General features: G+C 31.9%; 1 protein-coding gene across 2 annotated transcripts in view; it reads left to right on the top strand.

The window, feature by feature from the left end:
* The first annotated feature begins 5,150 nt into the window (after window positions 1-5,150).
* CALCRL (calcitonin receptor like receptor) overlaps window positions 5,151-21,608 on the top strand; it is a 100,897-nt gene continuing 84,439 nt past the window's right edge. Inside the window, exon 1 of one of the 2 annotated variants that reach the window (XM_003907710.4) lies at window positions 5,151-5,565. The gene's annotated coding sequence lies outside the window, so the exon portion shown is untranslated. The remainder of the gene's footprint in view (window positions 5,566-21,608) is intronic. The other variant, XM_017946704.3, reaches the window with a different exon arrangement.

Raw genomic sequence — 21,608 nt, 5'->3', positions numbered from 1 at the left:
ATCGACTATATGGGCTTTAATTTGTATAGTCTACATTAAGTACCCACCCCTTGTAACTATATTTATCAAGTACATTAGGATGTTTTCTTAGAAATCTTCCCTAGTTGTTGAGATTTTTTTCATTACAGAAAAAGCAATAGAATTTCATTTTTATTCTGGTCACAGAACTTTTTGTAATTTGAGAATGTCTAACACTAGATGGCAGGATGACACTATAGATTCCGCAAAACTCTAAAAGGAAAGATGTGACACTTTCTCAAAGGTGTTAAGGGTTCCTAGGCAAATCCAGCATATATTTCAATATATGCATTACATACAGTTCCAGAGTCGTTAATATTTAAAGTCTCACTGTACATTATTGACTGATATTAAATAAGAATAAGCTTTTAAAGAAAATAAACAAAAACATAAGTTGTTAATGTTTTTATATGTTACATAAATATGATAATAGCTGAAGAAAATAGTTTGTTAATACTGGAAAGATATGAATACTATTTGTCATCTTTAGAACTTAATGATTAAATTATTTATGTAAAATATAGGGATTGGTCATTTAATCAAATACTACTTAAGTCAAAATGCCTGAATACAAATATAAATAAACCTTTTATTTTCACAGTCAAGATTGATATTTAGCAAATAAGAGGCATTTAGGAATAAATCCACGTGAAATGCATATCCAGAATTAAAAAGGGCATCTTTTTTGATGCCAACTAAAACCATCCTAGAAATAGTAAGAACTATTTTAAACTCTTCTGGGAAAGAAGATTTGGGTTTCCCAAATAAATTACTCACACAATCTTAGTATTTATGTGCTACTTGTCATTGCTCTATTGATAAGTATGGCTAGGTTCACCATATACCGTATAATATTTTTTCTTCAAACTAGAGCACTTTTGAGCCTGAAATTATGAATGGGGACTGCCCCAGAAAATGAGGACATATGATTACCCTATTGAAGGTATTTCCCCTCAGAAAGTTCATTGTATACTCCCATTTAAGTAAGCATTTATAATTTTGTTGTATTTAAAAATCCATTGAATTAGTCCATGACATAACTCACTAGCCTGTACTAGCACTTTATTCTAGCAATAGCCACCCCTCCAACACTCATAAATACCTGTAAGAAAATACTAAGTTCCCCGGAAGATCTAAATCCATCAGGGTATAAGAATTTTTAAAATAGGCAAATGTTTTGCCAATTATTTTTCATGTTACTTGACTTTCTTGAGAAAATACATTATTAAATACTAAAAGAAACTCTACATATAGGCTATAAAATAGTTTTATTTATCTGTATATTAACCTGGTATACATTTCTGCATATCTGACCTGATATATATACTGTTCATTTCAAACGTAGTTTTCTGCATCTTCCAAATTCTCATTCATAGTACCTATTTTTAAAAGAATATTGTAATCTTCTTTAAAATGATAGCTATGTGCACAATTAAAGTGAAAAACAGCCCTTTGGTTTTAGTAATAGATAATAGCATATTCACTCTCATGTCCCAGACATTGTATCCAGATTCTTTTACTAAATGCAATTTATTTTTGTTTTGAAAAGCAGCTTGAAAAATGCTAACAGCAACTGCTAAGTAAAATAATAAAAGGTCGGGTCAACTTATTTCCTTGCTAGAAGTAGTTTTTTAATGCAAAGCTTGTAAACACATAGGCTTCTGATGTAAAGTTTATGTGTTTCTCCTCAAATTATTGGTGCATTTATCATAAGGCAGGTTATATATAATATTGCTGACTGCATAAATTATCACCAAGTATAAGTAATTACTTTCAGACAAGAGCACAGAAGAATTATTAACATAAAAAAATAACTTTTAAAACTTCATAATAATTATTTAAAAAGTCTTTCTTTTGACTTATACTTGCAGTCTCACTAGGGAAAGTCTGTCCTTAATGTATTTCCTGTAAAAGTGCTCTGTTTTATTTTGTTTGTTCTTGTGGCAGAACTATGCTCCAAAGCAGTATCCATACGAATTCAAAATAAGTGGTCAGCTCAGTCAGTAGAAAACTAAATTTGCCAAACCACATTTTGGACCGGTTTAACTAACATATTCAATATAAACAGTAGCCCAGAAACTTGGAGTTAGCCTCCTCCTAATTTTGAGTCAATGTGCATTTCACATGGTAACCAGCGCTCCCTATTGGAAGAAAATGGTGCTTGTGAGCCTTATGTGTGAGCGCAAATAAAAGCACAAATACTGCATGTAGGATTCTAAAATGAAAATGTGTGACTGTCCATCATTATATGTATATATTTCTACACTTATACACCATTCCTCACTTCTACAGAAAACCTTATTGCAGTGCTCTGGATCATTACATCTAGACTCTATGTTAGCAGCATCAGTTGCTAATTTCACAGAATTTGGCCCTTGACTTCTCAGGTGCTAGTCAATCTGTTCATTAAAGGACTAGATAGCAGGGAACATTCTATTTTTACTTATCTCACTAAAACACAGTTAGCACATCACCTAGCTCAAAATACAAATTGGTCAGTACTAATTAAATTATTGCAAGTGGTTTTAATGTCTTCTGAAAAAAGATTATAATACATAAATCCATATAATACCATGTTGGCTCAAAATGGCTTCATTGATTATTGAAATGTTTTCTTTTAGTTCTGCTACAATTTTCCAAACATTTGCCTTCATGTTTCAGTAGGTATTAGAGAAGTTTTTATGATCTATCTTATCACTTGCTCCTTCATAACTTAGAATACCCTGAATGCTTTCCTGGAAGTCCTTGTTCCATTTATTTTTTCTGAAGTTTATAAAATGGCAGCTCTTAAGGATTACTAGGATGCAATTTTCCTGTTAGGTCTAAATAATAATTAGAGATGATATTAATAAAATTTATCAAGGAGTCTTCATGGACTACAACCATGGGCCCATATGTCCATCAACTTAAATATAAATAATACAACTTCCGTTAAGACACCCCATAAAGTATAGCACTTGATATAGAGTAGAAGAGAAAGAGCATTGGATTAAGGTTATAAGCTCAAAATATGAATTTTTTCCTTCAGTAGACCTTACTAGTATTGGGCAAATGAAATCAATGAATCTAGCCGGATGCAGTGGCTCACGTCTGTAATCCCAGCACTTTGGGAGGCTAAGGTGGGTGAATCACCTGAGGTCAGGAGTTTGAGACCAGTCTGGCCAACATGGTGAAACCCTGTCTCTACAAAAAAATACAAAAAGTTAGCTGGGTGTGGTGGCGGGCGCCTGTAATCCCAGCTACTTGGGAGGCTGAGGCAGGAGAATTGCTTGAACCCTGGGAGCGGAGGTTGCAGTGAGCTGAGATTGCATCATTGCACTCCAGCCTGTGCAATAAGAGCAAAAACTCCATCAAGAAAGAAAGAGAAGAAAGAGAAGAAAGAAGGAAGGAAGGAAGGAAGGAAGGAAGGAAGGAAAGAAAGAAAGAAAGAAAGAAAGAAAGAAAGAAAGAAAGAAAGAAAGAAAGAAAGAAAGAGAAAGAAAAAGAGAGAGAGAAAGAAAGAAAGAGGGAGGAAGGAAGGAAGGAATCTTTGGAAAGACAAAAATATTAATGCTTTTATAAACATATTGGGAAAAGTTTTAGTTTTCAATGATTTAATTAAATTCAAAAACTATATATTAATATCTTTATAGGATTCATATATTATACTTAGCATGGAAGATGAGAAGACATGACCCATTATTACTTTCATATTAAATCTAGTATTTGTTTTGCGCTGAATTTCAAGATGGGAACACCAAGCCTAAAAAGCTTTGTCGAGATCACACCAGACAGTATCAGAACCAGTTCACCAGTGTAACTCAAGATCTCACAAGTCTTTTCTATTAACCATAATTACAGAGATTAAGGTATATCTTATTTTTATATGTCTGTAATTTTTTATCAATATTGATCTTACTTGTCTTAAACTCAAAGAGCGTACACACATTTTCTTCCACTAATTCAGACAATAAAAATATGAACGTGAGCACCCTGCTTTAAAAACATGATATTCCTGAATCTATTTTGCCTTTACCTCCTTTGTTTGCCTACAAGGTGTATGGGCACCTCATTTTATCCTGGAATTACACTAACAATTTACTAAGAATTGAATGATCCTCACCATATCTTATCTATTTCTAAATGTTATGAAATCTGTCAATTCAAAGCTTTAGAGATAAAAGCTATCTCTTCTAGTTTATAGATGAGAAAATTTATGCCCTGATAAATTAAGTGACTTTTAGTGCTGTTTAGGTTACAGGGGTTATAATTATTGTTTCATATCATACATTTACCAAATTATAAAAATGACAAAAGCATTTCAAATTTACAACATTTTCCCCTGATCATATCCAATGATGTATTAAACATATTCAGGAAAAATTATGCTTTGAGATGAAATTTTGTCTAAGAAATAAAGTATGCTTTGTATTTATATTATTTTATAATATTATGTTTATAACATATCTAAATTTTCTTTAAGATTGTATTGATTTACAAATATTGTGGTATAAATTATTTTTATATTATAAATAACATAATTATACCAAATATTTGTAAATGTGTGCAGTAATTTTAAAATTATGAATTATTCCAAAGGCTATTTTGACAAATATAATACTGATATATTATATATTATAAAAGAAATACTCTATACACACACATACACAAGTTGAATTTATAACACATACACTCATGTTCTTATGTTATGAAGAAGGTAAAGGAAAAAATAAAAGATTTAAAAACTGCAGGATAAAGTTTCTTGATCTGAGTAACTGATTAGGAACTGCACTTAGGAACTGATGGAGGAATAGCACCCAATTAGCAGAGCTCCAAATTAATAAGAGCCGAATCACAAAACCAATTATGATGAATGCAGTTAACTTTTTTTCTGTGTTGTGCTATGAACACAGATTTGTTAGATATTTTTTTCCTGGATACTTTGGAAGCTATAATTCAACACATACACACACACACACACACACACACACGCACACACACACACACACAGACGCCTAACTCTTTGATTCTTTGAGCAGAATACTATATTCAGATTTCCTTCAAATCACAAGTAGCTTGTTTGGCAAGTTCTAACAGAACTCAGTCAAGGTGAAAGCCAGCCAGCTTTTTACTGGTAACAATGCATTCACACAGCCTATGATCTCTCCCTGTTCAGGCTGCTTCTTGCTCTTGTCTCACAATAAGAAAGGAGTGCTGCTTTCCTGGGGTATGCTATTTGAGAAAGAAAGTAACCTAACACTAACTGCAGGCGGGGTCAGAGTGATGTAACAGGAAGCTCTGATGTTTCCCTTCTGCTGCTGATCACTTACAATCTGACAACACTTACAATCTACTCAGAACAACCTCTCTCTCTCCAGCAGAGTGTCACCTCCTGCTTTAGGACCATCAAGCTCTGCTAACTGAATCTCATCCTGATTGCAGGATCACATTGCAAAGCTTTCACTCTTTCCCACCTTGCCTGTGGGTAAATCTCTTCTGCGGAATCTCAGAAAGTAAAGTTGCATCCTAAGAATATTTCACAAAGAATTTCCTTAAGAGCTGGACTGGGTAAGTGCACATTCAAAATAAATATATTTATTCTAAGTAGTATTCTCATATAGTTTGGCAATGTTTCTATTACAGAATTTAGTAGATAGCATTGAAATAATGTTGAAACATATTCTCATTTATTTCACATGCTAGAGAAAATACAGCCTATTACCCCAAAGTTAATACAAAATCTAATACTACTAGATAATATTGTTTACCATGGTATTCTAGAAAATAAATTTAGCAAGTATTAAAAATCTAAATGGATTAAAAGACATATTTCTGAACAAATACCTTAATCAGAGAACAATGCCTTTTAAAATTAGCTCTACTATTAGCTAAGCTTGAATCTTGACAGCTGGAAAACATTTTTCCCCCAGGAAGGGTCTTTAAACTTTCCATGTTATCAGCTCTAAGAAAGAGGTGAAAGAATAGCTACTTAATGGGTCTCGGAGTCTCACTTACTCTGTGGTTGAACACAATGCAGAGTTTTGAAAAGTAATCACTTTGCATTTATTACATTTGCTTTTATTTGCCTTTAACCTTTATTTACACATATATCTGTATCTTGTTGCCAGATGTGTTTAAATCTGTTTTCTGCTAACCCTGAACTGTTTCCTCTTTATGTGGATCATGGTGTCGGCTACAAAGAAAAGACCTAGAGTTTAGGAAATGTAGATTGTTAAAACAATTCTTAATTTTGAAATCTTTAAGAGAATACTTCAACTTGACTGGTTCCCCTCTGCAAGCTTTTGGAGGAGGGTGTGATACCAAGATATCTGTGGATAAAGAAATGTGACAGCTTTCCTAAACAAGTATATTGGATGATTAAATGAAGAAATTAAAGTACTTATTAAAAAAGAATTTCCAGGATGGAACTTACTGAAATGTTGAGATAAAACATCTGTTAATGCTCATTCCGATGGTACAGACTGTCCTGAACAATTTAAGAAACTAATGTCTGCTTAACAAATTGTTTGTATAGATATAGCACAAATTTGTTGCTGGAGAAAGTTTGATGTCAAATTTTAAATGGCATTGATAGATATAATTTTTAAGTTATACAGTTTCTTACCTAAATGAAATTATACTTTCCAAGATGTCCTGCATTGGAAGCATCCTGTACTTAATCACTCATATCTGGCACATTAATAGTAGGCTACAAACATCCTGAGTAACTCCTCAGTAATTTACAACTCAATTTTTCCACAAATTCCTCAACATAATGAAGATTTAAATTAATTCTTAGATTTGTGATTCTTTAAAGGTATCATGGCTGATTTCTCTCTCTTTTCAATCTTCAATTGTACTGAGTTCCCTGACACATGTGTAGAAATGGGAAGAGTGTTTTTAGAATGTGACTTTCGCCATTATATAAGTGGGGGAGAAAGTGGAAACAACACATTTACTAACCCAATGCGATGGCTTAGTAACAAAAATTAAAACAACATTATTTTAAATTCAGATTATTTTCTTAGGAGGTATTATATTACAATCATATTTTATAATGAGAAACTCTCCAAACTTCCTTAATTTTTGTTTAATTGCCAGCCCCAAACCCATAATTCTCTTGTATAATTTGATTAAATTTTTATGAGTTTACTAACAGTATGGGTTATAATCTTTGTTTTCCAAAAATACTTTTGAAAAACACTAGACGATGAACATTGAAGGTCATTCGCCAAAGGAAATCTTTGAGGACATAACTGGAAGTTTGAAATAAAAATTCAGATTATTGTGTTCAAAATGTGCTTTCTTTAATGATAAGAGAATGTCAGAGTATCAATGCATGCTTTTAGCCATAAAGAAATGAATTTACTTTGCTAGATGATGTTTCCTTGTAGCATCATAAAATCAATGCATTGAGCCTTCAGTCAATTCTAAATAAGTAAAATTAAACACAGAATTGAAACATTATGTGAATAACGTGAGCTAAAATATGTTTTACCTGAAATATTCTATTTCTTAAAGAGATAATGTTTTCGGTTATTGTTACAAGATTTTTTCTATCTTACATACCAAAGCATTATACTAAAAGTTAAAATATGTAGATTTTTATAATATATGAAACTGTTCATTCACTTTGAAAAACTGGAATAACAAAAACATTTTTAAAAATAATACTGGGTCTGTAACTTTGAAAATTGTTTTAAATGAATGGGCAAGATGTATATGCTTTTCTCACTGGTAACTCCGAACATGTATGAATTTTAAGTGAAGTCAATACTTAGCATATTTGTAAGAACATTTACGTTCACCTGCACATATTACACTATTTTTTCATGCATAACAGAAATAAAATTTAATAAAAAAATATTGAAAATAATATAAAGGTAAAACGATTACGTTATTTGCTTTACAGATTAATGTGGACAAGTTATTTGATAAACACATAAAGACTAACTGAATTTCAGTTAATAGCATCACTACATATTTCTAACTAGATCATATTTGGAAACATTGTAAAAATATTTTGTTACCAATTTTATCTACATGGCAGAAGTTTGATAGTAACTTAATTTTAAAAGATTATTCTAGATCTTTATAGAAAACAATAATAATCTTTAAAGGATCAAAAATGTATTTAGTAAACAAAATTTATTTCATACTCTACATATGACCTTGAATACAGCTTTAACAAATAATTCTGGTTTTGGAAATATCATGATGACAGTACCAACTTTTCAGAATACAAATATGTTCAAGAAAGGTTATTTAAAATCTTTTGCTTTATTGCGTATCTTATGCTTGGCATTCAGAGAAGCTATTAAACCGTAAACACAAGCTCTATCATTGCAATGGTGTTAATGAAAGACACTCTTATGAGAGTCAAGTGTGTAATGTATCTTAGTTTTGACTTACTCAGAATTTTGGAGAATACGTTTAAGATAGACAAATGGTACACAGCTATTTAAAACATTTATCTGTATCTGGTTTTCAAATCCATGGGTAAACTATACACATTCACAATTTCTCAGGTATGTTCTATTTTTCTGACAAAGTACATGTACCATACTGGATTACAAATTATTTCAAGACATCTTCTCATTTAATATACAAAAATATTATGATGCAAATAGGTGGAAAATAAAAACTTACCAGAAATACAAGATAAACTCTGCATTCTAACCAGATGGATCTATCCTTTTCCCATTTATTCACATGGACCATGTGAATTAGATTAAGTCAATTAATCTCTGCATTTTTCCTTATTTGAATAATCTTAAAATCAAATTAATTTAATTGTAGTAAGCTATATTACAAAAAAGAGGAGAAATGTATTCCATTTTTAAGGACACAATCAGGTCTTACTTCTTACAAAAATATAAAATAGTATCACTGCCTGTGAACTGAGTTAGGGTCTCTGTTTCCTAGGTTACTAGAATTATTATCAGGTAATAAGTTGCAAATACTTTCCTAAAACACAATTCTTCCATTTTTTTCTTCAATTAGTCTGTTTACTTAAGAGACAGTATTATTCAAAACTAACACACCAAAATATTATTGTTTGCAAAGATGGCCCAACTAGTGTATTTACTTTTGAAATGTTAAAAAAGTTTTATTTTTTAATTTTTTCATGGTTCAAATTAAATGTGTTATACACTTTTTCCACTACTAAAAATTAAAAAGACAAAAATCCCAACCCAGTTCAACCTAGCATAAGCCAAAATGAATACATAAATAACCCCTATGGTATTGAGGCTATAGTTTTATATTTTATTAACATTGCTGAATGAAGCCCAATTTTCAGACAAATCTTATTTTCCTTAACACAGAACATATCTTTTTGACTTAAAAAATGTTAATATGGCCACTGCACTCCAGCCTGGGAGACAGAGCGAGACTCCATCTCAAAAAAAAAAAAGTTAATATGCCATGAACTTTTGCATAAAACTGTAGTTATTTCTCTATTCAGACTTAGGCTAACTTAAGCTCATTTATGTTTCTCATAAAATTATAGTGAATTTTGAGCATATCATTTGGTATATTAAATTGCAATGATTTAGTTACGTACCAACTAGATGGTTTATAAGTGCCCATCTCCTTACAGCCTAGTCACATGGAGGATCAATACATATTCATGAGCACACAGGTTTGGTTTTATTAACCAAAATGAAGATAAGTTTTTCTTGTATCCAACTACTGAATTCATAAATTTTACAAATGAGTGTTAATTTGAACGGTGTTCACTAATTAACCTGAGACCAATGATTATGCAGATCTTTTGCATATGCACCTCGATTTTGCCTTTCTTCCAAGGATAATTTGAAGGAAAAATAGAAATTTTGGTAAGTATCAGAGAGCAATAAATAGCATTATAATAGAAAAAGAGGGTTAAAATCATGAGAAAAGAATGTCATCAATACAAAACAGTGATTTTTATTTTGTACTTAGTAATGGAAACAATATTATAGTAACATGTTTAATGTTTTATTAGTCAATGTGAATATGTCTTTAAAATATTACTTTTAATGATATATTTGTTTCTGTCTTTTCTACAAATATACAAATATACTTTATAAATTAAGAAAAAATTTCTGCATTTATTTTAGAAATTTAGGTATATGGTACTTATAGAAGTACACTGTGATGCACCTTGGATTTAGACCATCCACATATGAACCCCAAATTTACCACTTATCAGTTCCCCTTTCTCATCTATAAAGTGTAAGTGATAATCATACTGCTTTATAAGGTTTTGTAAGTAATCCGTGAATTAACACGTGGAAATTTTTTAGTACTTGGCATTTAGTACATATTTAATAAATTTTTATGTTCACCTTAAGTCTGTTGTGAATGAGACTGAGGACATAATTTGTTTCTATGCAAATTTCATTCCAAACAATCAACATCCATATGGATAGACAGAATGCAATCTATCTGTAAGACAGGAAGAGTGAACAAGTGTGATTTGTAATTACAATGTTAGAGTGACCATCCTTTTGCCATCGTACAATACATGCCAGAACCTAACAAAATTGATATTGATAATTACTATCTTCATAGAACTTGAACACTTAAAAATACCTGCATATGAACAATTTAAAAAGGTATATTAAACAAAAATTGTTGTGTTTCTTTACACATGAAACTCAGTGAAACCCAAAGCTGCACAATCCTCATTGACAAAACTCTGGTTTTATCCTAAATATATTATGAATCTAAATCCTAAATATTTCATCATACTATTGTGTATTATCTATTATTAGACCTCTCATTACCAAAGTTGTGCGAAGTTTAATAGTGATATGATTCACCAAATCCAAACTGAATCTATTCTAACACAGGATAATAAAAGTAAACTTATTTATACAAATTTATTTGCTACTTGTGTGACTATATTACAGTAGAATAAATGTAGACATCTGTCAGAAAATTTTAGTTTTGATTATTATAGCAGCTCCACAATCTCAAAATGAGAACATTAAGAAGGATTCAATAAATTCAGTTTTTAGGATTCCAAGTTGTTTTTGACTATTTTTTTTTAAAGTTCTTATTATAGGAACTTATTACTGCCACCTAATGGGAGACACTTGTATTTTCTTATTTATTATATTTCAAAAATAAAAAGAGTGCCTGTGCAATAGGAGGGCAAAAAAAAATTTAGGTTTTGGTTTAACATAATTCATTTTAAGAATTTATCATTCAATATTTTATAAATTAAGACCCACATTGAGGATGTAATGAAACCAAAAACTTTTTTTCCATAAATAACAAACAAACAAACTACATTCAAAGGGACTCACGTTTTCCATACAGTTGCATGAGTTTCATGGGATCTCTTTTTTGATAGCTATGTCAAGAGTTCTTCAACTCTCAGTTTAAAAACCCATGTTTCAGGTAATTCACATGACAGTTACTCTTATAAAATAAGGTAAAAAATATATATGTATGTATATATGTGTGTGTATATTTATGTGTGTATGTATATGTGTGTGTGTGTGTGTGTGTGTGTAATGTTTTTAAGCCACCTCAGATACTTTTATAGATCAGAGAGTAAGGGACAGAATTCGAAAGACAGACATGGACATCAGAAACAAATGGCCAAGAGTTTTCCCAGCAAACAGAAGGCATAACTTTCAGGGCTTTAGGAAAAACTATACAGTAAGTACAATCTGCAGCTGGCAATAAACTTCCATCTCTCTTTTGGTATCCCTCTCCTTCCACTAAGTTTTCTCACTTAGCCTAACATTCACTTTTTTCCAAACCACATGCCCAATAGCTACATTCTGGCCTCAGGTGGTCAAGAGTAGCATATTTTCCTGTATGCCAAAATTGCTCTTTCTCTAAACAAATTAAAATCTGGTAATATTGCAGTATATTTCATTTGGGGGAAGAAAGCAGACTGATTTTTCATCCCATAGTTTATTTCTGTCAAAGAATATTTATATTTTAACTCATATGACTATACATTTATTTCTATTAGGGGATACTAGGATTAAACAATATGGTCCATAAAAGTACCTCATAAGAAGTACTTATGAGGTGCCTGGCCCTATGCTAGATGTCAAAGGCCAGCAAGACAGGTCTCCTACTCTGGACAACACCACCACCACTTCCATGTTTTGTAAAGACAGTTCCAATCAAAGTGTAAAGTCTTAATCCATACTGCTGGCTGTCACTCTATTTTTCATCTTGTCACAAGATCAAGACTCAATATCTTAACTAGAGTGTTTTCTAAAATGACAAAACCTGATAAATCAGATCTTTTAATGTCTGATAAATCAGATAAATCAAATACATATAATAAATATGTATATATTTATTATCATAGCAAACCTTCAGTTATTGACAAAACACAAAAAAAACCTGAAATAAACAACAACCAGATTCACCGTGTTTGCAATTTTATGTTTTCTTTGGTTAAGATATTCTGAAATATCTCCCTTTCAATTGCTTCTAATATAATTTTTACCTTTCCTACTTTGAAAAAAAATATTTTTTATGTCTAATTCCATTGCAAATACCATGGTTAAAGAAAGCGATATTCCTAAGAATAAAGATTTGATGAATATTTGTCTTCATTAATTTGAATAGGAAGGCCTTCAAATGAGATATGAGCAAATATTAAGGCCTGGAACAACCTGGCAGGAGTGAAATTCATATAATGATTTTCCTAAATATTGTTTAATTTTTTAATTAATTGAATTTCTCACAATAGCTAACTTCCTTAATTATGCACTTTCCAAAAGGATTTCCTGTTCTATGTTCCATGTTATCAGTGAAAGTCATTTTGATCATAAAATTAATATATGTTTATATTTAATGAACCAAATTCCAGTCTACTTCCTTCAAAGTAAATACACACCAAAATTAACAAAGACTTTATATTTGAATTTAGATATAATGCAAGCATTCTTCAAAAACATCCATTAAATGTGTAACTTTTCATACGAATCCTGAAAGCTAAGTTCGTTCAGCAAGTTCTCAACTGTCCTGACTCCAGTACCGTAAAAGACTGCGTATGTTCAAAACCTTAAATATGACATGTGGCTTCCTAAACTAGAGGCCTGGATAAGTTAAATAAATTTAGTTAATGGATTCCTAACTTAGAAAAGAGAGACTCCATCTCAATGTTTCATTAAATCTAACTATGGTGTAGGTCTTGAAATGGCATGTGCTTTTTAAAAAGAAATAAAAGATGTTAGATGTTTACGCTCTGACAACGTTCTACCCCCTTACTCAAAATAGTTTAGACTTAAAGGCTTGTCCTACATTCTGGTCTACATTTTCCCGACAGAAATAGTTGCGTGATGTTATCATCATGGAAGGGAAACAGTCTTTATAACAGACATGCTTTTTTATTCGTCTAGACATTTTAGTTCAACCTAATATGTATAGGGACATCAGTTATAACAGTATATCCATTCCAGTTTAACAACTGTTTGCAATGAAATTAAATTTTTGGTAAGGAACAAAGATCATTGTGCATCATATAATTTCATTGATATAAGATTATAATAGTAATACAATGATCTCATAATAGTATGAAGGAGTATTTATTTTAATAATTTCTAGGTTTATTTGTCTTTTGCTCTACATTACATAGGCATCACATTAGCATCTGAATATGAAAAGAGTGCTATCTTCCTTACTTATGGACCTATAGATCTTGTATTCCAGATTTAAATGTCTCTTCTTCCATTTATCAAGTCCTTCACCTCTAGACAAGTTTACTTATTGCCAGTACTTCTGATTTCAATTGGCACAGATTTAAAGAAGGATATATACATTTTCTAAAGGAGAATTAAGAATTACTTGTAGGTTTCTTTCAATTAGCATAAAATGTTCTTCTCTCAGATATTTATATACCTAAGTCCCTCACCACCCTGCAATCTTGCTCCAATGTGAACTCTTCTAAAGAGCTTACATCGATAATTATTTAAAATCAACCTATCTTCTGAATGGACACAACTCATATTATAAGAATACACCTTTTATTTTCTCATTTAGATTCCCCATTTGTTTGAGATTCAGTGTTAACTTTATTGTTTTCTTTTAAAGCAGAATTCAAATTATTAATTTATCTAGAAATACCACCATTAAGGTTTTCTTTCTTCTGAGTTCAAATATGTATGTCATTCAGTAAAACAATAACTTTACTTTGAGAAAAATACTAATTACCAACATACATCCACAGTATTCAGATAAAATATGTATACAAAATGTGTCAAAGTTGTAATTTTACTGTTCTTCTACATATTCTCTTATCATACTACTGACTGGATTTTAAACCATAAGCAACATACTGGTTTGGATTAAATAACTCTCTGTCTTAGATGAACTATCACACAAAACATTTTTTAAAATTGTCAAATTGCTTCTTCTTACAACCAACCTTTCCTGTTTCTTAACTCTTATCCCTAAACTTTCTGACTTTATTTGATATAGTCATTATCAAACAGCATATTTTTGATAAAGTTATTATTATAAAACATACAGATAAGCATGTCCTTTGAAAAGCTATATTTTGTTTTTAAAATTAGTCACTTTGCTTCTGGTAAGTTTATATATGGCAAGATAATTCAGTATTCTACAACACATTTTCTTTATCCTAAGGAGCTTAAAATAGAAAAAAATAATAAAATAGGGCTGTCTTTAAAAAGACAAGACAGTGGAAATTTCTAATCTGAATAGGCTTGATGAAATAATGTAAAAGGCACTTAAGACAAACTCTACATAAATAAAAGCCTTGAAAGAAATTTGGATTTGTATACTTTGCCCTTAAAGTTTGAGTGCAAAGATGACTAATTTTTCACAGTGAGCAGGCATGTCACACTGTCTCAAGCTAGTACCAGTCCCTGCAATAACAAATGGTTATTCACAATATTCTTGTTTAGAAAAAGCCTGTGCCAAAATACTTGTTCACTCTCACCTAGATTCAGTGGGGACACCAAATATCCTTGAGAGCCTTTTCTGACAAAATACTACTTGTAGATTGAATTAAGGTTATTTTGAAGTCTGAAAAATTGTTTGATCCTAAATTAGATGTAAAAAATTTCTATAAATTTTAAATAGTTTTGCTAATTATTACAATGTACTCTGTATTGCAGAGTGGATTTTGGGGGTATGTGTAAAAATCAAACTTTTTTAGTAGTTTTTTTTTTTGTTTTTTTTGTTTTGTTTTTTTTTTAGCTCTCTGTATGTTGGATTGCCTTGACTGTGTTAAGTATGTCTATTCCAGAGATTGATGGTAACACCAGTGACATAACCGACTAGTCTACAACATGAAATATAACCTTAAATCAATTTTATAATTCATGATTTTGTTTACAAACAAATGTTATTAAGATTTCTCTGATAAGTCCTGTTTTAATTAATTCCTATTGCTAACTAATTATTCACTTCAGATGTTTCTAAAGTAGATGTGCTCTCCAGGTTTATATGTATCTCAGTGTTTTTTGTTGTTGATTTTTGATTTTTGAGATGGAGCCTCGCTCTGTCGCCCAGGCTGGAGTGCAGTCTGCAAGCTCCGCCTCCCGGGTTCACGCCATTTTCCTGCCTCAGCCTCCCGAGTAGCTGGGACTACAGGCACCTGTCACCACGCCCAGCTAATTTTTTGTATTTTTAGTAGAGAATGGGTTTCACTGTATTAGCCAGGATGGTCTTGATCTCCTGACCTCGTGATCTGCCCGCCTTGGCATCCCAAAGTGCTTGGATTACAGGTGTGAGCCACGATGCCCAGCCTATATGTATCTCAGTTTTAAATAATATGTATTTAAAATTGAATTTAATATTTTAAAGTGTTGCACATACTAAACTTTGCTCTTTTTGAGTAAATCCAGAGCAATGCATTTTGTTTCAGGTCTGGTGACAGTGGCTTTTACAAATGGCAGCGTGAAGTCTTGGGAGATTGACCCAAAAGCTGATGAAATTTGAAATGGAAGGAACAAGATTAAAAAGTGAAAAGCCAACCAGAACAGAGTGTAACGAAAAAACTTCGCATCTAAAGAATAGAAATATATGACTGTAAAAACAATATTAACTTAGTAATTATTGCTCCCAAGTTAAAAGATCAGAGGGAGGTTTGAAATTTGAAAGCAAGAGAAACCTTAAAAGAAAAGGGGAGCAAACAGAATAAACACAGGAAAAGAAAGAGAAGATAAAAGGAGAGGCTGTAAAGGAAGATAAATTAGTCCAATAAGACATTCGATTGGCTAGATTTGTAATTTGTTACATTATAAAAATCCAGTGCCGAATCACATAAATTAAGATGAGATGCTTTGTCTACATGGCCATGGACAATGGGCACTTCAATGGGTACCATTTTTAGTTGACATGCAAATATCTTCCAGATGCTTGGTCTAAAATTTTGGACGGTAAACCTTTAATGTGTCTTTTCAATTGGGGCATGGTGAGTGTTAAGCCTCAGGGTTATTCCTTCTGATAAGAGCTGAAAAGTATTTATTTAAAAAATTGTGAAAAGTAAATACCACTTCCTGGGTGGTAATAACTGACTTGCGTTTCAGGATTGAACCCAATTGGTCAAGATAATTACTCTGCTTTTAAGTGTAGGGGTCATAAAATCTGTCTCAGTCTCTCAGGACTTCAACAGGTTGGGCTACATTGTTCATATCACATTTAAAGCAGCAGTGCTGTTTGGTAAAGTGAAAATCTCTCTGCTTATTCTGAACCTACCAAATTAGTCTGGGATGGCTCAACAGACAGATGGAGATGATGCTTAAGTGATGCATGTGTGCCCTGAGATAGTGTTCTCTTTTCTGTATTTTGGATGTTGTGTGAATAAGGCATAATAACCCAATAGAGTCAAACTTACAATAACAAAATAAGTCAGTAAATAGGACACATGTTTAAATCAAGTGATTGTCTTCACAAATAACTAAACAATAACTATAAATGTATACTGAGCTACCCATAAATAACAAAATGTATGTAATACTTCCTATTTTAATTCTGGGCTGAGAATGATTAGTTCTGTGACTTGGTGGCACATTTTTCCTGTCTGAATCATTCTAACTTAAAAATCTTAGGAACTTGGTAATAATCCAAATTACAGATTTGTAGACCCCTTTCACCTTCATCAGATTCAGGGGTAAATACACACACACACACACACACACTCCTTGATTTAAGGGTTAGAAATTATTGCTGTTCCAAAATTCCTTTGTATATATAAGAATTAACTTGAAATCAAATGGAATTTGTACATTTAAATCACATAATAAACTTTCAAATAGGATCAGTACTGTATAAGGCAGCTCCATCTCCCACTTAGATCCCTTGACCTTTCCCTAATAAATTGCATTTCATATATGTTGATCCATAGATTCATAACAAATACATCATTCTGTAGGAGGGAATTATGCTCTGCATACTTTTCTACAAAAACCTTTATAATTAAGAAATTTTCTTAATTTTCTTATGTAGAAATGTTAGATGTAGAATGTAGAATGTAGTTTCATATGTAGAATGTTATGTATACCATACTGATATAGATTGGATGTTTGTCCCCTCCAAATCTCATATGAAGGTTGAATGTTGAAATGTGATTCCCAGCGTTGGAGGTGGGGCCTGGTGGAAGGAGATTGAATCATGAATGACCTAGCACCATCCCCTTGGTAATAAGTGAGTTCTCGCTATGTTAGTTCACACAAAGTCTGGTTGTTTAAAAGAGTATAGGACCTTTCTGCTCCCTCTCTTGTTCCCTCTGTCTCCACGAGATATGAGGATATGTCAGCTCCCCTTTTGTCATGAATGTAGACTTCCTGAGGCTCTGCCAGAAACAGACGCTGGAGCCATGCTTATACAGCCTGCAGAACCGTGAGACAATTAAACCTATTTTCTTTATAAATTACCCAGCCTCAGGTATTTCTTTACAGCAAAACAAGGACAGTCTAACTCATACACATATACTGTTTAAATAAATAAACTCCTGTATACTTAGACCCAAGATTGTCCATCATGTTCTTCCCTGATTGACTCACATGGACTTTACCCTAAGCTTGTACTAATCATTTCCTTGTTTTACTTTATGACTTTACCACATATGGTTTCTGGGCAAACTTTTACGTTATTTTTCTGTTTTTATTTTTACTTTAATGAAACTGGAATTATCTTGAATACATTCTTTGAAGACTTGCTTCTTCCTTTCGGCATTATGTTCTTGAGATAAATCATTGTTAATGGGTATAGCTGTGGCTCTTTCCTTTCACTATTACAGTGTTCCATTGTATGAATGTAACACAATGTATTTATCCTTTTTCCTGCTGAGGAACATCTGGATTGCTTCCACAGTTTTGCTATTACAAACAATGAGGCTATGAACATTTTGTTAACATATCTCCTGGTACACATATGTCCATGTTTTTTTGAGGATATATTTTTCAGTGAGATTTCAGGATCCTAGCAATTTAAAATGCTTATGCCAATTTACACTCCCACCAAGAGTGTATGGGGTTTCCATTGCATCATATCTTTTCTAATGCTGTGTATTACTGTCAAACGTTTTAATTGTTGCTAGTCGGTTGAGTGTAGCATAGTATCTCATTGTGGTTTTAAACTGCATTTTCCTTATTATGAGTCACAATGAATTTGTAAGCTAAATGAATTAAAATTTTCCTCTGAAACATTTGTTTCTAATTGAATGGCAGTGACTTAATATTGCAGGGTTATAATTAAGTCACTTTTTGCTTTTAACTATTTAAGAGAAGGATTAACTATCTCTCTTTGGTTAGATGGTCCAGGGAAAGGAAAAATATGTTTTATTGCTTTTAAAATTGGATATGCATGAAGAACATTTCTCATCATGAACAAGAACACAGATAGAAAATGTCTTGAATCATAGCTCTAACTTTCTATTTCTCTTTATTCAAAAACTAATATCTATCAAAATCTCCTTTGAAAAATAAAGAGAGGAGGAAAATGAATAATTCTATTCAGGGGTGTTTATGTGTTCTTTTTAAAAAACTGGTTGCACATTTACAATAATTTATGAAGCTTGCATATCTCCTGAGAGTGATTGTGTCTCTTTCTACCTATTGTAAAAAATTATTTCTTACACGTCAAAACATCATAGAAAGCATTGAAGTTTGTGTTTTTCACATAATTCCTCATTTTTTAATTCACTTGATTGCCTTTATAGCCATCAGCTGAATTTAACCAATATATTTCTTCAAGGTTCTGATTTTTCCTTTATAAATATACTTAGGTTTATATATTTTTTTCTTCAGCTAAGTTGTTATATTTCACCATGGCAACATCATATCAAGAAAGTCTAGGTATTATCCCTATTTGCTGTATTACTTTTCTGTGTTTTCCAGATTTAGTTGATTAGGATTTTATTGTCCAACCATTTCACCAGTTTTGCTACTTGAACAAAATTAGCTCTTTCTTTTGAGTTTTCTCTAGGTATTTTTATCTTTTACATTGGGGCTTAATAATGTTTTGTTTTTATCCTTTCTTCTTGAATTTTAACCTATTTTAGTACTTAGTTTGATATCACAGATAACTGATATTTTTCAGAAGAAAGAGGTAGTAAGTACATGTTCACACATACATTGTAATTTTATTAATATATGCAACATGTTTATTAACCAAAGTTAACTCATCAATAAATTTGCTGATAGCCAGAAGTGACCATTTACATGTCCCAAACACCAAAAAGCTGGAAAGGTTCTTTCATAGCATTTTCGACAGGGATGAAAAAAGAACCATGCAGAAAAAAAAATAATGCTTCTGAGTATTTCTACTTCTAGTGGTATTTTCTAGCAAGTTGGGAAAATACTAAAAATAAACTTCAACCTTGAACCTGCTGAATTCCATATGTATGCCAATAAAGGTTGAGACTAATAAGAACTTTTATTTTTTCTGAAATAGCTTTTAGAAATCCAGATTCTAAATATAGTCAGGTGTCACTTAAGGATTGGGATATGTCCTGAGAAATATGTCATTAGGTGAGTTTGTCACTGTGTGAACATTACAGAGGGTACTTACAGAAACCTAGATAGGATAGCCTGCTACACACCTTCACCACACCTGCTGTGTGGTGAAGCTTATTGCTCCTAGACTGCAAATCTGTATTATTGTACTAATATTGTAGGCAACTGTGACACACTGGTAAGTCTTTGTGTAGTTAAACACACCAAAATATAGAAAGGACAGTAAAAAATACTGTATGAAAATCTTATGGTACCACAGTCATATATGTGGACTGTCTTTGACTGAAACATCTTTATGCAATGTGTTAACTGTATATGCAGACTTTTTGATAATGTACAAATACACATCTAATTAATACGACCACATGATTCTAATTATAGTAGTCAATTTTTAGTGATATATAATATGTTATTAAAACACATGAAGGTGTAAACATTTACAACGTAATTTTTCAAAATAATTGGAAGTGTTTTTTGGTTTACAAAAGATTCAATTGCAGAGATTACTTTTAATAATAAGCTTTCTGAATATTTTTGAGGGTTTACATAAACGTCTCTATTGACTTTAAAGAAATTATTGGTAATAGATCTGATTATTGTTAGGTCTAGTAGAAAATTGATGCTCCGTAAGCACAAGATCATTAAAAGCCTTTCAAATGTCAATATGAGTTAATTGAGATAAGTAATTCACAAAATGCAATTCTGACATTTTTCAAGTTCCTGAAATTCAAACAGTGTATAAACGCAAAGCAAGGTAAACTAGCTGTGTCTTGCTTTCCACATTAGTTTGAGCCTGAAAGGATGTATGTAAACTACATTTATGTAACTTCAATATTTGTTTGACAGGGAATGAATTTAACTTGTTAGTAACATCTTATGTTTATAGAGAGTTAAAACTTATTACTGACAAGATCTGGCCTCTGGCTCCCTCTTTGACCAAGTTCTTGAATGTTCTTTGCCCTCATTCACTCCACTATGACTATATTGACTCTCTTTCTGTACTTTGAACTAGCCAAGTCATTCCTGCCTTAGAACCATTGACTCAGTCATCCTTTCTTCTAAAAGCAACTGTTCTCCCAAACGTTAAGGGTAGTGTGCTCCCTTACTACAGGTCTACTGCTCAAATACCACTTCTTCACAGATGCTTTTTATGACTATTCTATCTGGTATACCACCATCATACATTTCTCCCTATTCTCCCTTAGCTTGCTTTACTGTCCTTCATGCCACTTATCAACACTGGGCATTTTTATATTTATTTGTTTCTTTTTTTTTCTCCTTATAATATAAGCTCCATGAGAGCAGGGACTACCATATCCCCAGCCCATAGACCAGAGCCATGCAAACATAGATTACACATCTTCCTAGGGCCAAGACCTTAAACAACAAGCACTATCTGCCTCCATGTTTGTGCCCATTGGAGTTCCCATTCTTAGGACATACGATGCCAAGAACAAAGTTACTGATTACTTTCAGGTTAGCATGGTGACAACCTCAATATACCTGGTATGTCTCCTCCCAACTTTCCACTGAAAAGTATCATTTGAAATATGTATGTTTATGGTTTTAACAAAGAAACACACTAGTATTTAACTTGATGTTAAATTCTGAGAAATCCCACTATCCACTCATAATATTACCAAATTTACAGGAATGTTCTCT

Source organism: Papio anubis, chromosome 10 (assembly GCF_008728515.1).
Source record: "Papio anubis isolate 15944 chromosome 10, Panubis1.0, whole genome shotgun sequence".
NCBI classification, from domain to species: Eukaryota; Metazoa; Chordata; class Mammalia; order Primates; family Cercopithecidae; genus Papio; species Papio anubis.
Note: the sequence above shows the minus strand (reverse complement) of the source record. Positions and strands in the feature narration are given on the sequence as shown.